This window comes from Pinus tabuliformis, chromosome 8 (genome assembly GCF_031772625.1).
Source record: "Pinus tabuliformis cultivar Carrire ecotype Pingquan chromosome 8, CPIR1, whole genome shotgun sequence".
In the NCBI taxonomy this organism is placed as follows: Eukaryota; Viridiplantae; Streptophyta; class Pinopsida; order Pinales; family Pinaceae; genus Pinus; species Pinus tabuliformis.
The window spans coordinates 1,102,286,263-1,102,308,145 of record NC_142294.1 but is presented as its reverse complement, the minus strand read 5'-3'; positions in this window follow the sequence as shown (position 1 = coordinate 1,102,308,145).

Below are 21,883 nucleotides of genomic sequence, written 5' to 3'. Positions count from 1 at the left end.
TTTTGATGGATTTCAGCCTTGATCCATACATTGACACTATAAATAAAAATAGTTTTTGAAGGGAAAACTTCAATACGTTTGTTGGAGTCCCTAAATATTCACAATGGAATTTCTAAGATTTTGGTTTATTTGTGTCAGTGTGGCACTCACTACGTTGGTTGGGGTTGTAGCCATTGCCTATGGAAAAGAAGGAATTATCTCCATTAGATGCCAATGGACATTGTAGTAGGTGCAATTGATTGTCATATTTTGATTGAATTAAACAGTGCAGTGGTGTATATAGATCATGGAGCAATGAAATGACATATGACGATTGTATAAACAATGCAACGGTTTATATTGGTCATCGGAACAGTGAATGGAAAATTGTCATATGTCGATTGTCATGCTGAAGATTAGGCTTGCATAAAAATTTATACAGAGAACAGAATTTTTCCATCTTTCTTTTTACACACAGTGGGCAAAATGCATTTCATCCATGTATGGGCACAGTAAAAAAATTCGAAACAGAGAGGGGATTTTTGATGAATTTTGGCAAGACACAGAAATTGAAGGCAGAGAAGAATGATTTTTATTTTCTAGATTTCGATTTTTGGGGAATATTATGTAGCTGAGCATAATTCTGATTGCCTTGTAGGTTGATTTTCATTTTCCAAAAATCAATTACTCAAAAGGTAGTGAATGAATGAGCGGTTATGTTGCATGCAGTGGTTACCTTGAGTAAATCTCTAGCTTTCAATTTTTGAGAAGGCGCAGAAGGTGAATTTGAAAACGATTATTCAGATTTGTGAAAATTGTTCATTTGAATAATTTGATTTCAATTGATTTCCAATCAACGGATCATAAAATTTTATTCAGTCCCAGAAAGACATTTTGATTTTTGAAAGCCACTATTTTTCGTTGCCTTTTTCTGAGTAAAATAACATGAAATTTGAAAAACGAAAACATGGGTTTTCTTCAGAATGAGCCTAATTAGACTCCATGGGAATAGTTTTCTCAAATTCATTTTTATTTGGGATATTTTTATGATTCTTCCAACCCATATTTTGCAGATTGCATGGGTAAATCAGTGGCTAAATTGAGAGTGAATGCCTAGACATAAAAAAATTGCTTCTTTTAATGAGATGTAAGGGAAACTGGATATTGGATGCTTTGAGTAAAATTATTGATTTGAGAGGGACATGAATCCTGTGTCGGAATATATTGCCAAATTCAAGTTTTATTTGTCGTCTGAAGCTGCTCATCCGGAATGATATATTGGTAAAGAATGTCATCCACAAGAAAAGAGAAGAAGTACATGAAAGCATAGATATCTTTTTACAGGTAGCTCAAGAGAAAGCTTCATCTTCAAAGGACAAAGCCACAGGTACATCAGCAGATCAGTCAGCATAGAGAAGTAAGAGGTCAAAAGGCAGAAGCAAGCATGAGGACATGCTTGAAGATCAACAAGGGGGAGATGTTGGCCCTCAGTTTTGGTCTATTTTTGCTTAGGGAAACCTACTTAATCCTTATATTTTCCATCCATTTTCCATCACATCCATCTCATTTTGATGTATTTTATGCATATTCAGGTGTTTAATTTTAATTTTGCAATTTCTAGAAGTTTTTATGAAAATTGAGTTTCAAGTGCAATTTTGGACTGAATCAGAAATTCTCGTAATAGCTATGTGGATGACATGTTTGCAGGACACTTGGGCTCGAGTTTGATGCATGGATGGATAGCTTGGGAACTAGGACTAAGCTAACTCCACTTGGTTCGGCCAGAACAAGTTTTATTAGGCCCGGTCAAAGCTGGTCAAACATGACTAGTCACCAAAAATCCCTAGGAAATAGGGCAGTTTTGAGATTTTATGGGATTGACCATATTTCTTGGGATGAATTGGATGAGTTCGAATTAGATAGGTAGATATGAGTAGATATGAGTGTTAGAGATAATATAGATCAGTTTGTTTCATTAAAACCACTATTTAAAGCCAAGACTTTGATGGCTTTTGTAATGGAATTTGTATGTAACTGTTGTATAATTTGAGTTGGGAGCTAATTTTGAAGAACTTGTTTCATTCCAATTTGTTGTTCATGCTTGGTTGATCTACTGAAGTTGTTGTAGCTGAGATTTATTCAAGTGTGCAAGGCAAGGGTGGAGGGCCCCAAGCTAAGTACACTTCTTGGTTCAATTTTCGTAGTTTTCATAGACTAGTTTTTGTTTCAAATGTATTTAGATGTGTGATGATTGCTAAATGAATATTGGTTTAATTCTAATCTACATATGAAGGAACACACAAGAATTTAAGTTAAATTCTCCTTCTATTTGATCTTGAACTAAAACTGAATTTCATTCTCCATTTCTCATTTGAAGTTATTTATGCATTTCTGGTTTGAAGCAATGGTGATTGTGATATAGTAGGATTGTGAAGAAGGAAACTTTGGACCTTCTTAGTTAGGAGCCTCTTCTTTTACATCTTCTGCATCATAAACCATTGTTAATTAGTGCTCTTAGAGTTATCTTCATGAAAGTAGTATTGTAGGGAATGACAACCTAGTTCTCCTAAGTTAGGAGCCTCTTCCCTCATATATTACAAAGATGAATTAGAAATTGTTAAAATAGGTTTATATTTGTAATATGTACTTCTCTAAATCTTCAAATTTTGTCTTCTAAACTTGATTATATCTGATGTCCATATACAGTGGATTTGCCTCCAAGTTTACAAACCCAGATTGATAATTAAATACTTGTGTTAATTTAGTCAATAAATTAGCCCTACATTTTGGTGCTTTTTCCGGGGAGGTAATTATCAGCATAGTCAAATAGAAGATAAACAAAAACACTAAAAATTTTAGTATACATTTCTCTTAGTTATGTTTCTTTATGTCTAGAAATAGAGATCCTAAAACTAGGTTTCCAAAACAAAACCCCCAACAAAAACATAAAATAAAAAAATAACTACAAAATCCATTTGCAAGACAAGATCTAAAGAATGATGTTAAAGAAATCATTTAGAGAAGGAGGGTATGCTATCACAAAACTATTTTCAAGTCCTTGTCCTCAATTTAGAATGCTCACTAGGGTTGAATCTTTATGTCAAAGGATAGAAGAGCAACAAAACATCCATGAAGATGATCCACGGGAAGAGAACCTAGAACTTTCTTCTAGCTATCTTTGTGAGGAGGTGAATGAATCATGGATCATAGGCAATGAAGATCAAACATTAGAGCCAGAAATTGAAGAATTTCTAGTAAGTATATCACACGATCCCTTGTGCATACAAGATTTTGAACAAGTACAACAAGAAGAGTTTTGTGCTATGACAATTAATGAGAACCAAGCAGACAAAGATCATCTTAAAACTTGGTTTCAACTAGTCATTAGCTCACAACACTACTCCATTATTCAACGTTCTTTCTCATCAAATCTTGATCAAATAAATTTTCATGTCCAAACATACATTAAAGTATATTTTTCAAATTTGGATATGAGTTTACTTATGATCTTGTTACGAAAATGGATGCACTGGAAATTCTCTTATACTTGAGAGAATGAATTATTTTATAAAATAGAATAGGATAGAATAGAATAAATAAACAAGTAGAATGAATTCACAATAATACTTCCATAATAAATTTGTTTCAAACAATTTCTTCAAGTCACGGTTCAATATTCACTTGAAAGGACTACATGGAAAAATGCAGTAAGACCAAGCCTATTTTGGGTAACCATATAGGATCATTTTGAAATCATGGTTTATTTTACATATCTCTTGAAATCTAGTTTTGGAATCCATTTTGAAGTTTTCAATTTATATCACAATAAAAATGTGATCAAAATCAAAACTAGGTCTCAAGTGAAATGTTGAAAACAGAGTTAGTACAGCCTATATTTGAAGTGTCTAATGGAAACATTTTTATCTGAAATTCATAGGGAAGATAGCCCTTTGAATCTAGTTTCCAAATCAATTTGATTCACTTCAATCAGGTATCATATGAAAAAGTTATTCTTGAAATACTAACTGTTTGTCGAAAAATCTGCAAGGTGAAAATTCTAGGTCTTGACTGTTCATTCGCATATTTGACATATCAAATCATCTTCTTTTCAAAACCTGTTTATATGGGAGATATATATTCAAGTCTAGTCTAAGACACAATTTGAATAATCCCATTTGGAGGTGAAATGAAAAAGTTATGCCACATTTAGTGACTGCATGTCTTCAAACCAGCATAGTAAAACTCTGCCTCTTAGGTCGGTTCATCACCAACTTTGTGATATCAAGCCTAAGAATTTTTAAAACCTGTTTCTACTCGAAATACAAAAATGAATCTACTTTAATATCCAAGTGGAATCACATTGATCTGATCTTTATCAAAGAAGTTACGCTTCAAATAGTGACTGTTGGTCTAGTTAAAAATTAACAAGCAGCTCTATCAAACATGACACTCCTTATAATTTTTACCTTATCATTTTAAACCATTTTGAAAACCTATTTATACTGGAGGTAGCCATATGAATTCACTTCAACTTGGATTTGGAATCACTCTAATAGGATATCAAACAAATATTTTGTAAAGAAAATACCGCTAGGAGGTCTAGGCTGGCCACCATTCTCAAAGGGGTAAATAAATGCATTATGTTTGTCTATCATATTTGGACTTGTTTTCTAAGCAATTCTTGTAATGATTTACATGTTTATTGGAAGAAGAGAGACTGTACACCTCTCTTCCTCCATCATCTAATGTTGTATTGCAGGCAAGTGCTATGTTTTTGCAGGTAATAGGAAGAATGAAGGAGTGAATTCCATGGATGAAGTAATTTTCAAAGTCAAATTCATATTCCATAATATGAATACAAATGTTCAAGTCAAAGAAAAGTGAAAATTCACCTGATGTTGAGTTCATTCAAGGAAACTCAAACTCTTGAATCTTGCTCTTAGATGCTGACCACCAACATCAACAAACCCTACAACATGATCGAGATCAAGGCAAAAAGACATGAAGACAATCATTAGAAGAAGCAGTCAAGTTCAGTACCATGTCAAGTCACATAAATCTCCAAAGAATCCTTTCATATTGAATTCATATTGTTCATGATTTGTTCATCATCATTTGTTCATGATTTGAATTCATATTGTCCATCATCCATACTGTATGTTAAGCTCCACGACCATGCGTGTTGAAGTCCAAAACTCATTATCCATCCATTGACTACTACATCATGACTTCAATATAACCTATTTTCATAAGCTTTCATACTTCCGTACTCCATTACACCCCACCTCCATCTAGAAAAGGAAAAAAATAAAAAATAGAAAAAGATAAAAAATAATAAAGGAGTTTGGTTGTGAAAATCCATGAAAGTGGCATAATACAAACTCGAATTCATATCAGAAAACCAACTTGTTTGGCCAATATGAATTCTATATTTTGTTTTACCATTTATTTAGTTTAAGCTTGCAAGAATCATCCTCCAGAATAAAGAATACTTGAGGACAAGTCTTCCCATCAGCAATGGGGGGAAGGTTCGCAAAGAGAAACTTAGTTGTGCAGCTCAATTGACGACGGAACTTGCATTGTTGGCAGTTGGGACCTGAAATATTTTTGAAATCAATTGTAGAGGGACCTGAAATGTTAGCAAAAACATGTATATATTGCATAAAAATGTACATGACAAGAGGGGACCTGAGTTATTATGAATCAATTGCAGAGGGACCTGAACGACATCAACAATCAATGGACCAGAATCAATGAAGAATAAACAAGCTCTATGTTTCTATCTATCTACGATATTCGAACAAGACAACTTCATCCAATATTGTTAAAGAATAGTAGCATTCATCCAATACTATCAGGGAAGTACAAGTATTGCGAGTACAAAATTTTGCTCTTGTGAATTTACATTTTTGTAGAAATTTCTAGACTTTGTTAAAATTGAGTTAATACCTGAATGCATATTTTATATTCATCACATTTTCCTCATTCTATGCCCATTAGTCTATGTCCATCCTACATTTTCATTCTACATTTACCCTATACCTAATTCAATGTACATATGTACATCTTACATTCATTCCATAACCCTAACATTTCATAACCCTAAATATCATTCTCTATTTACCTATATTCATATATTCCATATTCTCATTTCATAACCCTAACCCTAAGTATTTTACCTTCAAGCAAAAATAGATTAAAAGATGCAATAAAACCTGCACAAACAACCAAGCAATTAGCATAATGGAAATAATTTTAAATATGACCTGAATGGTCATTTTAAAATTAAAACGATATGTTAAAACAACATAGGAGATATAAGAGATGCACATATTGCAAAGCCTTTAAACCTTATCATGGTGCATAAGAAGAAATGCTATTAGTAATATATGCATGCAATACTATACAGTGGCAAGTATATATCATAACAGACTTATGGAAATACATTGCAGTAAATAGCACACAATGCACATTATGGCAGCCATTAAATCGAAATGATTCATGAGTGCATGATTCATATGGTGGAAATACAATGCAACGAAGGACATGGAATTATGATGCAAACAAACTAAAGTATGGGCATGCAACGTAATGAGGGTGGTTATGATTGAAAAATGAAATGTTAAAGAATGTGGGCAGCATAATAAGGATGGCAAATGGAATGACAAGAAAATAGTAAGAGAGTACACACAGTGAAACATAAGCAACCACAAGTACGCAAGTGAAAGACATTGCTACATGTGAAAAAAAATCAAAATATATTCAAAAATATGCTACAGCTATCCTTCACCATTACAGCGAAACAAGCTCTGAGATAAGCCTTTCTTCTACCATCATAGCCAAATGCTAGCTCAGAAAGAAAGGGAGTAATGCTGTGCAGCTACATGCGTTCATACAACACCTTCAGTTGTGGAGAAATAAGGACAGCAACCAAACAATTCCATTCAGCAGTTCGATGGGTATATGCAAGGCATGCCAGTCAAAAGGAAATGGTCAAAACGTTTTTTAAAAAAAACACAGAGAAAAAGCCATGTTGCATTCCGGTCAGAGCACAACTAAACAGTAGAATGGTCAAAACATTTTGGTAAAAAAGACCTTGTACAGCTACAGTAAATTGTAAAAACGTTTTGAAACAAGCAGAAATAAACCCTGTGCGTATTAACAGCAAAGAGCTCTGCCATTGTGGATGCTCAGAACCGTAAGTTTGTTCCCATCACAGCCGTTTGAGGCTCAGGCAAGACGATAGATGCGAGAAGAAAAACGTTTTGACAGCGGATGATAAAAATAGCTGAGACCGTGTAGGTAAACTAATGGAGATAATGCAAAGCCGTAATTTATGCAGGGAATCCCTCAGATTACGCGGTGAAGTCTCAGTGAAGGTAAGCATCAAAATTAAAATCGAATCCCAGATTTTATGTTCCAGATTTTGTATGCATAAAATCCTCTGCCACCTGTAGATTTTGAGATACGCTGCCACATACTACCTTCTTGTTTTGAAATGCTGAGAGAAGATTTTAAATTGAAATTGTCTTGCCTACACGATAAGCCAACAAATTCCAGGAAATCCGAAGAATGAGAAGGAACGTAGGTTAATTGAGCCATGTTGCAGAGGAAATCACTACAGTTCATCACAGCAAGGTAAATTGATTCTCCATGCAATCACCGAGTTTATTAGATAAAACAGAGTGTTTGCATGATGACATCTTCAGATTAATTGCACGAGGAATGAGTTGTTAGCCGTGATTCCGGTTCTCCACGCAATAAATTGTTTATTACAGTTTGGCTGCATGCTGAAATAATGAATGAAACGTTTGAGTGAATTTTTGAAAACATGTGCTTTGCTGAGCCGAAGTCTACACCTGTCCATGCGTTTTATGATCACATAGTCACGTTCCAGTTTGATGCATGAAGGGAATGGGTCTTTAAAAACATAGCGTGGGCTGATGTTTAAAGATTTGCATTCATATTTGCTAACGGTTTTCAATAAATTTGTAGAATCCATGGCCTTGAGACTTATTTGGATATTGGATATTTTTTGATGGATTTCAGCCTTGATCCATACATTGACACTATAAATAAAAATAGTTTTTGAAGGGAAAACTTCAATACATTTGTTGGAGTCCCTAAATATTCACAATGGAATTTCTAAGATTTTGGTTTATTTGTGTCAGTGTGGCACTCACCACGTTTGTTGGGGTTGTAGCCATTGCCTATGGAAAAGAAGGAATTATCTCCATTAGATGCCAATGGACATTGTAGTAGGTGCAATTGATTGTCATATTTTGATTGAATTAAATAGTGCAGTGGTGTATATAGATCATGGAGCAATGAAATGACATATGACGATTGTATAAACAATGCAACGGTTTATATTGGTCATCGGAACAGTGAACGGAAAATTGTCATATGTCGATTGTCATGCTAAAGATTAGGCTTGCATAAAAATTTATACAGAGAACATAATTTTTCCATCTTTCTTTTTACACACAGTGGGCAAAATGCATTTCATCCATGTATGGACACAGTAAAAAAATTCGAAACAAAGAGGGGAATTTTGATGAATTTTGGCAAGACAAAGAAATTGAAGGCAGAGAAGAATGACTTTTATTTTCTAGATTTCGATTTTTGGGGAATATTATGTAGCTGAGCATAATTCTGATTGCCTTGTAGGTTGATTTTCATTTTCCAAAAATCAATTACTCGAAAGGTAGTGAATGAATGAGTGGTTATGTTGCATGCAGTGGTTACCTTGAGTAAATCTCCATCTTTCAATTTTTGAGAAGGCGCAGAAGGTGAATTTGAAAACGATTATTCAGATTTGTGAAAATTGTTCATTTGAATAATTTGATTTCAATTGATTTCCAATCAACGGATCATAAAATTTTATTCAGTCCCAGAAAGACATTTTGATTTTTGAAAGCCACTATTTTTCGTTGCCTTTTTCTGAGTAAAATAACATGAAATTTGAAAAACGAAAACATGGGTTTTCTTCAGAACGAGCCTAATTAGACTCCATGGTAATAGTTTTCTCAAATTCATTTTTATATGGGATATTTTTATGATGCTTCCAACCCATATTTTGCAGATTGCATGGGTAAATCAGTGGCTAAATTGAGAGTGAATGCCTAGACATAAAAAAAATTGCTTCTTTTAATGAGATGTAAGGGAAACTGGATATTGGATGCTTTGAGTAAAATTGTTGATTTGAGAGGGACATGAATCCTGTGTCTAAATATATTTCCAAATTCAAGTTTTATTTGTCGTCTGAAGCTGCTCATCCAGAATGATATATTGGTAAAAAATGTCATCCACAAGAAAAGAGAAGAAGTACATGAAAGCATGGATATCCTTTTACAGGTAGCTCAAGAGAAAGCTTCATCTTCAAAGGACAAAGCCACAGGTACATCAGCAGATCAGTCAGCATAGAGAAGTAAGAGGTCAAAAGGTAGAAGCAAGCATGAGGACATGCTTGAAGATCAGCAAGGGGGAGATGTTGGCCCTCAGTTTTGGTCTATTTTTGCTTAGGGAAACCTACTTAATCCTTATATTTTCCATCCATTTTCCATCACATCCATCTCATTTTGATGTATTTTATGCATATTCAGGTGTTTAATTTTAATTTTGCAATTTCTAGAAGTTTTTATGAAAGTTGAGTTTCAAGTGCATTTTTGGACTGAATCAGAAATTCTCGTAATAGCTATGTGGATGACATGTTTGCAGGACACTTGGGCTCGAGTTTGATGCATGGATGGACAACTTGGGAACTAGGACTAAGCTAACTCCACTTGGTTCGGCCAGAACAAGTTTTATTAGGCCCGGTCAAAGCTGGTCAAACATGACTAGTCACCAGAAAATCCCTAGGAAATAGGGCAGTTTTGAGATTTTATGGGATTGACCATATTTCTTGGGATGAATTGGATGAGTTCGAATTAGATAGGTGGATATGAGTAGACATGAGTGTTAGAGATAATATAGATCAGTTTGTTTCATTAAAACCACTATTTAAAGCCAAGACTTTGATGGCTTTTGTAATGGAATTTGTATGTAACTGTTGTATAGTTTGAGTTGGGAGCTAATTTTGAAGAACTTGTTTCATTCCAACTTGTTGTTCATGCTTGGTTGATCTACTGAAGTTGTTGTAGCTGAGATTTCTTCAAGTGTGCAAGGCAAGGGTGGAGGACCCCCACACCAAGCTAAGTACACTTCTTGGTTCAATTTTCGTAGTTTTCATAGACTAGTTTTTGTTTCAAATGTATTTAGATGTGTGATGATTGCTGAATGAACATTGGTTTAATTCTAATCTACATATGAAGGAACACACAAGAATTTAAGTTAAATTCTCCTTCTATTTGATCTTGAACTAAAACTGAATTTCATTCTCCATTTCTCATTTGAAGTTATTTATGCATTTCTGGTTTGAAGCAATGGTGATTGTGATATAGTAGGATTGTGAAGAAGGAAACTTTGGACCTTCTTAGTTAGGAGCCTCTTCTTTTACATCTTCTGCATCATAAACCATTGTTAATTAGTGCTCTTAGAGTTATCTTCATGAAAGTAGTATTGTAGGGAAGGACAACCTAGTTCTCCTAAGTTAGGAGCCTCTTCCCTCATATATTACAAAGATGAATTAGAAATTGTTAAAATAGGTTTATATTTGTAATATGTACTTCTCTAAATCTTCAAATTTTATCTTCTAAACTTAATTATATCTGATGTCCATATACAGTGGATTTGCCTCCAAGTTTTACAAACCCAGATTGATAATTAAATACTTGTGTTAATTTAGTCAATAAATTATCCGAACATACTGTCCTCTCAGATGATACTTACCCCATTCCTCACAAAGGAAATCTTTTAGCAAGAATAGTAGGGACTAAAGTATTTTCCAAATTTGATATGAAATCAAGATTTTGGCAGGTGGAAATTAAAGAAGATGATAAGTTTAAGACTGCTTTCAATGTCCCAGTAGGACACTATGAATGGAACGTCATGCTTTTCGGACTAAATCATGCCCCCTCCAATTCCAGAAGGTTATGGATAATATTTTCAAGCCATATTTTGATTGGTTACTAGTATAAATTGATGATACACTTATATTTTCTAAAAACTTCCATGATCACTTTAAACATATCCAAAAATTTGTACAACTTATCAAAACGAATGGATTGGTTCTTAGCAAGAAAAAGATTGAATTATTTCAGACAAGTATCAAGTTTCTTGGCCATACAATTAAAAATGGGCAGATCACTTTGCAAAAACATGCTCTGGAATTTGCTGATAAATTTCTAGATATTATCACTAACAAAACTCAATTATAGAGATTCTTGGGATGCTTAAAATATGTAAGCATCTTTCACAAAGATTGCACCAAAGATAGATTATTATCGAACAAAAGATTGCAAAAACATCCAGAACCTTGGTCTCAAACCCACACTAAAGATGTCAAAAGAATTAAAATGAAGGTAGAAACTCTTCTGATTCTTCATATCGCTGATGAAGATTCTTTCAAAATTGTTGAAATAGATGGCCACAATGAAGGGTGGGGAGGAATTTTGAAGCAAAAGAAAGAAGGAAAAGAATAAATAGTTTAGTTTGTCTCAGGGACTTGGAGCCCACTTGAGAAAAACTATTCTACTATAGAAAAAGAGCTCAAACTAGCATGGAACTGCCTTGATAAATTTGATATCCATCTAATACACAAAAAGTTTCTCTTAAGAACAAATGCCTCTACACTAAAGAAAGTCCTTAGTAAATCTATAAAGAAATAAGGAGAAGCTAAGTTTGCAAGGTGGCAGGCTCTATTTGCAAATTTCGATTTGAAAGTCAAACACATCAAAGGCAAAAAGAATTGTCTGCCTGACTTCCTAAGAAGAGAATATTTAAATCAGAAAGACACGGCCATGGTGATAGTAATAGAATGGGACCCTTCCCAACATACAGAGACTCTGAGAAGTATTTCTGAAACATAAAACTAGGAAGAATATTGTTCCAAATGGAAACCAACATGGCAGCTAAGAAACACAAAAGTGCTCGATGCAATTTGCAACCTCATTCAAATATTTAATACTTAGTACCTAAAAGGAAAGTCTACCCCAAAGGTAGCAAATGGATACACGACATGGTGTATTAGAGGAGTATGATGGCCGCACATTTGGCTGAAGAATCCCTTAGCCAAAATTTTAGAGATATCACTGTGATCTGGACAGAAGGAAGCAACCAGAGGAGGATCTTCCCCAAATGTCTTGCCATAAATTGGACCATACAAAGCATTAAATACCCTATAGCTAAATTCTTATTGATTTCCCTTAATCATCAATACCCCTTTTTCCCTTCATAAATTCTTCAACTATACTACCATTTAACAATGATTCAATAATAAAACTTTAGTGAGGATACAAGCCATGAGATGGTGAAGGAGGAAACAAATGGCTGGAACACCTCAAGAACAATAAGGGCTTGAAGTGACCCATATCCTCCAAACTTTGTAGCAAGAAAGGATATTTAAAATGATTCAAATCAATGGCTTGAGAGATTGTTCCTACATCATAGACGTGCTCATATCAAAGTTTCTCTCACTCCACTTTTGAACACTTTAATCATGTATACACTAATGACAATGAGATGAAAAACTAGTTTTCCAAAGACGATGATTTAGGATGGAAGAAATCCCTTCCTAGTAACATGCATTAAGCATAAAAATTCCTTCCATATATATTTTAACATAATAAGATTCAATAATATATTTTTGGTTTTAAAAAATAATATTTTCATTGAATTATGAGGATATAAATATAGTTAGAAAAACAGAACAAACAATGTCAAAATTGAAGCAAAAATATCAAAGAACTTAATGCTTGAGATTCGTTCTTCATCTTTTTTATCGAATAGGAAATAAATTCATATATAGGATTTATATTGTTATAAATATATAAATATGATACGTAAACTATCATGGAGCTGTTGCATACCATTTATAAATAATTTTTAGGGAAATGGACATGCATACAAATTAGCATTTTTTTTAAACTATAACTGATTTTTTTATATTATTAATAAACAAAATTGTTGCTTGTGACTAGCTACACATAATTCAAGACCAAATTCACATCATAGAGATTTCTATAGTAGAGTTTTTTCATGTTTTTTATAGTTACATACCACACAACAACATTCGAATAAAATAACATTATAATTTGGTTTGCAATGAACTACACATAATGCAGGCCCAGATACTACATGTCCAAATGATATAAATTAAAACGATACAACTCAATATGGTATTGTGGGTGAAAATGATACATATGATAATAAACATGAAAAGGGGCATCAAAACAATTTATCAACAATGATCCATGATGGAGTCTATATGATCAATGTCAATATCTACTACCAAAAAATTTATCCTCATCGTTGTAGGTTTTAATCCCGTATAGAAATTACCTACATACAAATTCTAAAAAACAGAAAATAGACAATGGGAGAGCATAACACATAAAACACATATACACAAAGATTCTCCCCTGAATCCTAAAACTAGGACTACCAGCTTGATTTTTCGTTATGTTCCTTTTAATGTTACAATAGATATATATACATGCCGAAGCATCCCATACCATGGACTGAAAAAACATCACGTCCAAAACCATGCGCAAAATGGTAGGTAGGTCTGCCCAACCTAATATAGGGTCCAAAAAAATGGGCTACCCGCCCCCCTCAAACACCCTAGACAGGGAGGGTTTCCGCCCCCCACTACACAATCGGCTAGTCATGATAAGATTATAACACAACCCAACAATTGTCATCATGTCTATCATGATCATCATCATTGTCGTCATCATCATTGTTTACTTCAGTTTCCTCTCCATTTATGTCATCGTCATTGTCTCGAATGTTTAAACCATACCCAACATAATCTAAATGAATTTTGGATCAACTAGATCTTCTAGAAGACCTGTGTTATGCGAAAAAAATTCAAAATGAGAACTTATGATTCAGATTTAAATAGGGACGCAACAAATTACAGATATAATCATATATACAAAGAGCCGTAGAAATAACACTTCATTTCATTAATATCAAATACTGAAATATGCTTACAAACAGAATGGACATAAGACTAGCTTGGGCAATGGTACCTTAACTCTGAGAAGAGATGTGGCGGCCACATGCTTCTGAACTGTTTTACAATGAGGCTCAAGGGCCTTTTTATTTTTGAAAAATAAGAGCAAACCCTAAACAACAAAAAACCTAACCTGAGGAGATGTAACACCAAGAGTTTATGGGCCCCGTTGGGGTTAGTTGGACAACCAACTTCTCAGGGTCGTGACTTGGTCATATTATTTCTATTTGATGTGCATGATACCCCATTGGAAAGATATCTCTAAGGACTACAATGGAAAAGCCAATTTCGATAAAAAAATTGTTGGTGGTAGATTGCCAAAACAATGTTGTTTAGGGCCTCAAGACGGCTCTGTAAGTTTAGGACCTGAAAAATTGCGAAAAATAGTAAACTATGCTACAATTAAGGAAAATTAAAAACTAAAAGAAACAATGGTGGGGGTCTAAGTGAAATTGGTTGGTGGCCACCAACGTCCACCTAGATCATTCCTCCCTCCTTAGGAAGCAATGGTTCCATTGCATTGAGTTCCTCCATGAGATGAGGAAACTTCTACTGAACTTGGTCCCTGGTGAGCCACTTGCCCTGGTGAAGGAGTTGGCCTGCTTTGACAACTTGATACAGTTGGATCTTTTGCTGGCGAGTGTGCTTGATCTACGTGTCGATGATACGATCAGTTCCAACTTGTTCCATGCAATCTGAATTTAAATATGTTGGTGTGATATGTTTTGCAATGTCGGATGTGTCTAGTAATGGTGGAAAGTATGACCAAAGGCAGTCTACATTGAACACTGGGTGTAGGCCAAGGAATGGGGGAATGCTAAGCTCAAATGCATTGTCTCCCACAACCTTGGTAATGGTGTAAGGACCATATTGGAGTGGTTTAAGTTTTCGATAGGTTCCGGTAAGGCATTCCATTTGCAAATGCAACCAGACTTTGTCACCCACCTGAAACTTGTGTAGCACTTGATGTTGATCATGTCACTGCTTCACTTGGCATTTGATTTCTCCAGAATGTTGTGGACCTGTTGGTGGGAATGTTTGATGTGCTTAATGAAGTTGTTTGCCTTATCAGTTTCAGACTGGACATGAGCCGAATCTTTGCAGTGGCATGATCCGAATTATCCACAGTTTGGTGTTCATTCTGGACATGAGCCAAATCTTCCTGAGTAGCTGCAAATGGCATGGTCACATCAATGGGACATAGTGGCTGGAATCCCAAGCCCACCTAAAAAGGGTTGTGGGTAGTAGAGTTGTGGAGAGCCCAGTTATAGCTATGCTGAACGTAGGGGAGGCTCTCATCCCATGTGTGTGGATGATTTAATTTCTACATGCGCATAATGTGTACGATCATCCTATTGATGACCTCTGTCTGGAAATTAGTTTAGGGATGGAAAGCTATGGACATAGTGATTTTGTTGTCTAGTATTGACCAGAGACTACACCAAAATGTACTGAGGAACTGTTGTCCCGATCTAAGATGATAGACTGTGGGTTCCCAAAGTGTACCCACACTCATTCAAAGAAGAGTTTAGCAGTGGCTTCTACTGTGATATTCTTCTTGCAGGCTTCCATAATGGCCATCTTCGAGAATCTATTGACGACCACAAAAGCATAGTCGTTTCCATGCTTAGTAGAAGGAAGGCCCGATATTTAATCCATGGATATGGATTCCCAAGGTCAACTAGGGGTAGGAAACAGAGTATAGAGGCCTTGCTTCTTGATGGTCGGTTTGGCAGTGACGCAGACAATGCAGGATTTGATGTACTTCCCGACATCTTGTCAAAGATTCGGCCAATAGAAATACTTTTGCAGTGCCGCCACCATTTTCTCGACCCCGAAATGCCAACCATCTCAACTGTAGTGCGCTTCCCAAATCATCTTGGCATGCTCGCTTAAAGGAACACAAAGGTGACCCAGGTGGCATAACATGGCATCTTGGAGGTGAAAATCTAGAACATGCTGACCCTCCAAGAGCATCTGGTATGTGTGGATGAATTATGGATCACTTTTGTAGAGAAGTGGCCAATTAGAAGTCTCGTGCCCACAAGAGTTGAGCATGGTGTTTAATGCCATGATCGGTGGTTGATTGAGGCAATTTGCAACATTATTGGTGCTACCCTTCTTATACTCGATATTCAAATGGAACTGTTGCAGGTATGTGGACCACTTCTGATGGTGAGCATTCTGCAACTTCCCTTGTGTCTGTATGAATTGCAAGGGCCGGTGGTCTATGTGGATGACCGTTTCCTTTCCCAAAATGTAGTTCTTCCATTGTCGGCATGTCTGCACAATGAAATACAACTCTTTGTCATAAGTGGGATACTTTCGGACTATGTCTGAAAGTGTCTCACTATGATATGCCACTTGATGCCCATGTTGATTAAGGACGGCCCCAATAGCATAGTCAAAGGCATCTGTCTCGATCTCAAATGGTTGTTGCAAGTCTGGTAATGTGAGCACTGGTTTCGAGTAGAGGTGATGTTTCAACTCTATGAATGCCTTCTATTGAGATTCAGACCAAAAGAATTTTCTTTCACTCCTCCCTTGGTGACTTGACTCAAGGGCCAAGTGATATGATAGAATCCCAACACGAACCTGTGGTAGAAATTGGTGAGACCCAGAAAGCTACAGAACTCTATTAGAGTGGTTGGAGATGGCCAATCTTGAATGACTTAGATCTTGGCTAGATCCACAAGAACCCCCCATTCATCAATAATGTATCCAAGATACTGAACTTGGGTCATGTCAAAAGTCTATTTCTCTAAATTGGCACATAGCTTGTGTTGTCGCAGTGTTTGGAGAACCTGTGGGATGTGGTGGAGGTGCTCTTCCCAACTCTGGTTGAAGATCAAGATGTCATCCAAGTATACCACTACAAATGAGTTGGTGAATGGCTGCAAGATGTCATCCATTAGTCTCATGAATGTTGCAAGAGCATTCATCAACCCGAAAGGAATAACCAACAATTCACAAAGGCCCTCCTTGGCTTTGAAGGCAGTCTTCCACACATTAGAGGGTTCGATTAGTACCTGTTGATATCCTGACTTCAAGTCGATATTGTTAAAATATTTTCCCCCCTTTAGCTGGTCTAGAAGGTCATCAATTCATGGGATTGGGTACCTATTCCAGACAATTATCTTGTTCAATGCCCAATAGTCAATACATAGTCTCCAAGTCCCATCCTTCTTCTGTACTAACATGATCAGGCTCCCACAGTGTGATGAACCTAGTTGGATGTGACCTTTCTACAAAAGCTCCTAAATCTGCCTCTTGATTTCGTCATTCTCTAGAATGGAGCATCGATAGATTAGTACATTGGGTAGCAACACACCTGGGGTCAGATCGATGGAGTGCTTAACCTGATAGTGCAGTGGCACCCCTGTGGGGGAGGTGAAGATGTCCTCATACACCTCCACAACCTTTCCATCTCTTGTGCGAAGGGGCCCTATCTTGAGGTCATGGCCACCGTCTTCTTCTTTCCCTGAGGGTGTATCATTAGGAAAACAAATTTCCCGGTTTTGGAAATGAGCTTGCTACATTGTTTTGCAGTAACCAAAGAGATGGCGATAGGCGGTGCTACCTCCGGTATCCTGTACAAATTATTTCCCAAAGTAACAATAAAAACAGGAGGCCTTGACTCATACATAGCATGTCACTTCCATAAGTATGGTTGGCCTAATAATACATCACAAACATCAATGATAGAAACGTCATATAATACCTCATCCGTGAAGGGCTTGATATTGTATGGAAGGTGGAATTGCTAGCTCATGTGAAGATCTCGTCCTTGGTGAAGCCACCTGATGGTGTATTGTTGTGAATGTGTTGTGGTAGGTAAGCCCAGCCACTTCACTACCTCTGCTGAAATGAGGTTCTTTTGGCTCCTGCTGTCGACAATGAACTATAGCGGGGAACCCTTTACCCACATCTGCAAGTGGAAGAGGCGCTCCTCCTCCTCTAGATCTTTGAGTTCCTTCTTCTAGATCTTCATGGTGGAAATGGTGGCATTGGGCTCCGCATCAATAATATCCTTCCCTTTGTCATTCCCCTTATCGGGTTCTGACTTGGAGTCAGAACATGCATCTGATTCTGAAGCCTTTAGCTCGGCCACCAGTGACTGCTTGGCCCGACACTCACTTGTGTTGTGAGTGGAGCTCTTATGGAACTCACACCACTTTCCCATGTCCTTCTTCAGCTTTTTGGTGTTGTTATTTGCTTGTGGATTTGGCGGGTTGTCTTGGGCCACCCCGCCTTGGCTTTGTCCTTTGTTATGTGGTTTGGGGGCACCACTCCCTTGCTTCAAATTCACAGATCCAAACTCTCGCTTTTTCTATTTAAACTTCTGCTTGATCTTGGCAGCATATCGGTACACTATGCTGAGCGAGGAGATGTCTAGGAACTCCATCTCATCTTGGATGTGCCTATGTAGGTAGCCGTAGTATTTTAGTACCAAATGCTCCTCAGAATCCTTGATAGCCAACTTTGTGCGAAGGGTATGAAAAATATTGGTAAACTATGGCATGTCTTGGTCCCTTCCCTACCGTAGCGTGCTCCACTTTATGTATTTATCCTCATAGCTCCCGACAGGGTAGTACTGCTCCTTAATGGCATCCTAGAACGAGTTCCAAGCAGGTGCGACTGAAAACAGTGAGTTCATGCTTTCATCCTTATGCTCACAATGGGTTTCCCACCAGTCTTTGATGTGGGGGGCTGCTTTAAGAAGTGCAAAAGTGATCTTTTCCTGGCTAGGAAAATCATGAATGGAAAAATATCCTTCTAGTAGATTTAAACATTTATCTATAGCGTCTGCATCTATCTGACCCTCAAATATGGGAATTTCAAAGTTAACTTGTACCTTAAAGCATGTGGCGCTTCCAGAGTAGCTGCCGAAAGTAGATGCATCACCCTTGGGTAGCTGCTAAAGGATCTGGACAAAGTTGTCCGTCATCATGTTCCTTTTTCACTCGAGGGCTTGTTCGAGCAAGATTTTGATAGGATCTCTTGCCTCAACATCTTTTTTTTCATCCGCCATGGGAGGTTGTTGGGATTTGCGAGGCTGGTCTCGCAAATTTTCGACCAGTTCAAGCCCTAACTCCTTATATCCTGACCTTGTTGGGGACATGCAAAGAAAAATAGAGAAAGAGAAGATTGCTCTGATACCACTGATCTAGATTTAAACTAGAATGCAAAAAATTATAGATATTACCATAAATATAAAGATGCAGTAGAAATAACACTTCATTTCATTAATATCAAATACTAAAATATGCTTACAAAAAGAATGGACATAAGACTAGCTTGGGCAATGGTAGCTTATCTCTGAGAAGAGATGTGATGGCTACATGCCTCTGAATTGCATTACAATGAGGCTCAAGGGAATTTTTATTATTGAACAATAAGAGAAAACCCTAAAAAACCAAAACCTTAACCCGAGGAGATGTAACACCAAGAGTTTATGGGCCCCGTTGGCGTTAGTTGGACAACCAACTTCCCAGGATCGTGACTTGGTCATATTATCTTTGTTTGATGTGCATGATACCCCGTTGGAAATATCTCTTTGAGGACTATGACGAAAAAATATTTTTATCAGAAAATCACTGGCAGTAGATTGCCCAAAAAACATCGTTTAGGGCCTCAAAATGGCTCCAAAAGTTTAGGACTCGAAAAACTGTGAAAAATAGTAAACCGTGCTACAATTAAGGAAACTGAAAAACTAAAAGAAAGAATGGTGGGGGTCCAAGTGGAATTGGCAGGTGGCCACCAATATCCACCTAGACCAACTTATTATTTTTTTCTTGCAATATTTAGTATTTTTGTTATATTTCTAATATTACAACATATAAAACAAAACTATAATCATATTACATCATATCAAATTGTACATGTATACCATAATAAAATTTCAATAAAGTTATGACTAAGATGTGATTGCAATGATGTAAAACATGCAACAATTCTAATAAATGTTAGTAAATCATGGAATGGCACCATACCATTATGTTGACTAGCTTGTGTGCTAGGTAGTGTACCAACCCCTACTAGGAAGGAAGGGCCCTCCTTCTTAGTAGGGATCACTAGTTAGGAAGGTACAATAGTTGTTTTAATTATTTCCTCTCAGTTGTAATTCATGTGCGTTTGTCATTAATTTTATTATTAGTCTTGTTGATGCTTTAATGATTACATAATCCCAAGCTCTGTATTGTGTAATAGTATAGGTCCTAGATTGGTCCCTTTGTTAGTATGTAAGTTATTTAATTCTCATTACAGTTTGATGGTGTGTTCATTTCACCTGAATGTGCATTTCAATATTTTTTGAGAGAATGGTTTCTAGGACTGATCTTCTTTTCTGAATAAGAGTGACAATGTGACATAGTGGGTTTATTCTACATTTTGTGTTTATTTCTTGAGAGTCTGAACAAGGTTTGAGAGTGTAACAGTTAGTGTGTTGAATTGTTGAGAGTGTGATTACAATGATTTAGTTTGAGATTCATTAGCACTAGTCATCATTTTCCCTTGCATATATTTTTCGTAATAGCCTTGCAATAAAAACCTACCCATATTGACAATTAATGTCAACACTTGGAACTATTGCTTTGAATTAAAAGGACAATTGTTCCACCCAACAACAAGATGAAGAAAAATCTATGCACAACTTTGACATAATGCAAGTTGAAGAAAAACTTGGAATGTTGTATGAAATATAATGTAAAATTATTAAGGTTCAAAGTAAACATATAATAATTCAAAAGTGTGTAAAATAATTAAAAAATAGTCTACAATTTCAATCAATCAGATTGACCAATAAATGAAGTCTTGGTGTGCATTTTAGTGAAGAAAGACAATGTTGGTCTGTTTCACAAAAATGCATGCCCAACCTTCATTTCAAGGCCAAATTGAACAATTCAACTTTGAGAGAACTTTTTCACTCATAATCAACATTGATTTTTTAAATAGAAATTATTGGGTCTCCTTTTTGATACCCATAATACCCTATATTGTCCTCTGATTTTGACTAATTTCACCTTGAACCTAGTTATCCTTTTCTTATTCACCTCCAGAACATACCTTTTAACCTTTTTATGTCTATATGAGGTAATTTATATTTCAAAACATGATTTTTATGTTTTCTTGTAGTTGAAATATAACTATTTGATTTCTTATATTCTCTGAATAACTAGATTGGCTCACATAGATGTGCTCCTACTCATTTGATACCAGTGCAAGAATATGGTACTCGTGCTCCTTTTAATCTAGTACGAGTGCAACGATCTGATACCTATTGTTGGGTGCAAGAATTGCACTTAAGCAAACTCCTCAACACTTAATTGCCAACCTGGGGGTTTCGTAAACTTAGAGACGAAGAACAGGCAATGCCAGAAGTGGTATGAACTTTTCCTATTCTTAATCCTACTTCTTAAAGGAAATGTTTTTAGAATCAGACAGAGAACAATCTTAAAGGCAATTGAAACCAAATCAACTCTAGTGTTGGAATATAAAAGAACAATTTTCAAGTAAATCAAGTAAAGGAGCTTTCACACAACTGAAGCAATCTTAAATGCTGGAAGGAAATGCTATGTTTATCTTCAAATAGATGGCTAGCAGTCTAACAAGTGGGCCCTTGCAGAGATCTGCTTTCCTCTTGATCTTCCTTCTACACAAAAAACCTTTTCTTGTACTATTGCAATGTGCTTGCACTAGTGTAGGTACATTGCCTCTGTGTAAAAGTATATTTTAACTCCCTTACTGAAGATTTATGTCTTTGTGGAGGTGCTGTAAGCCTCAGGG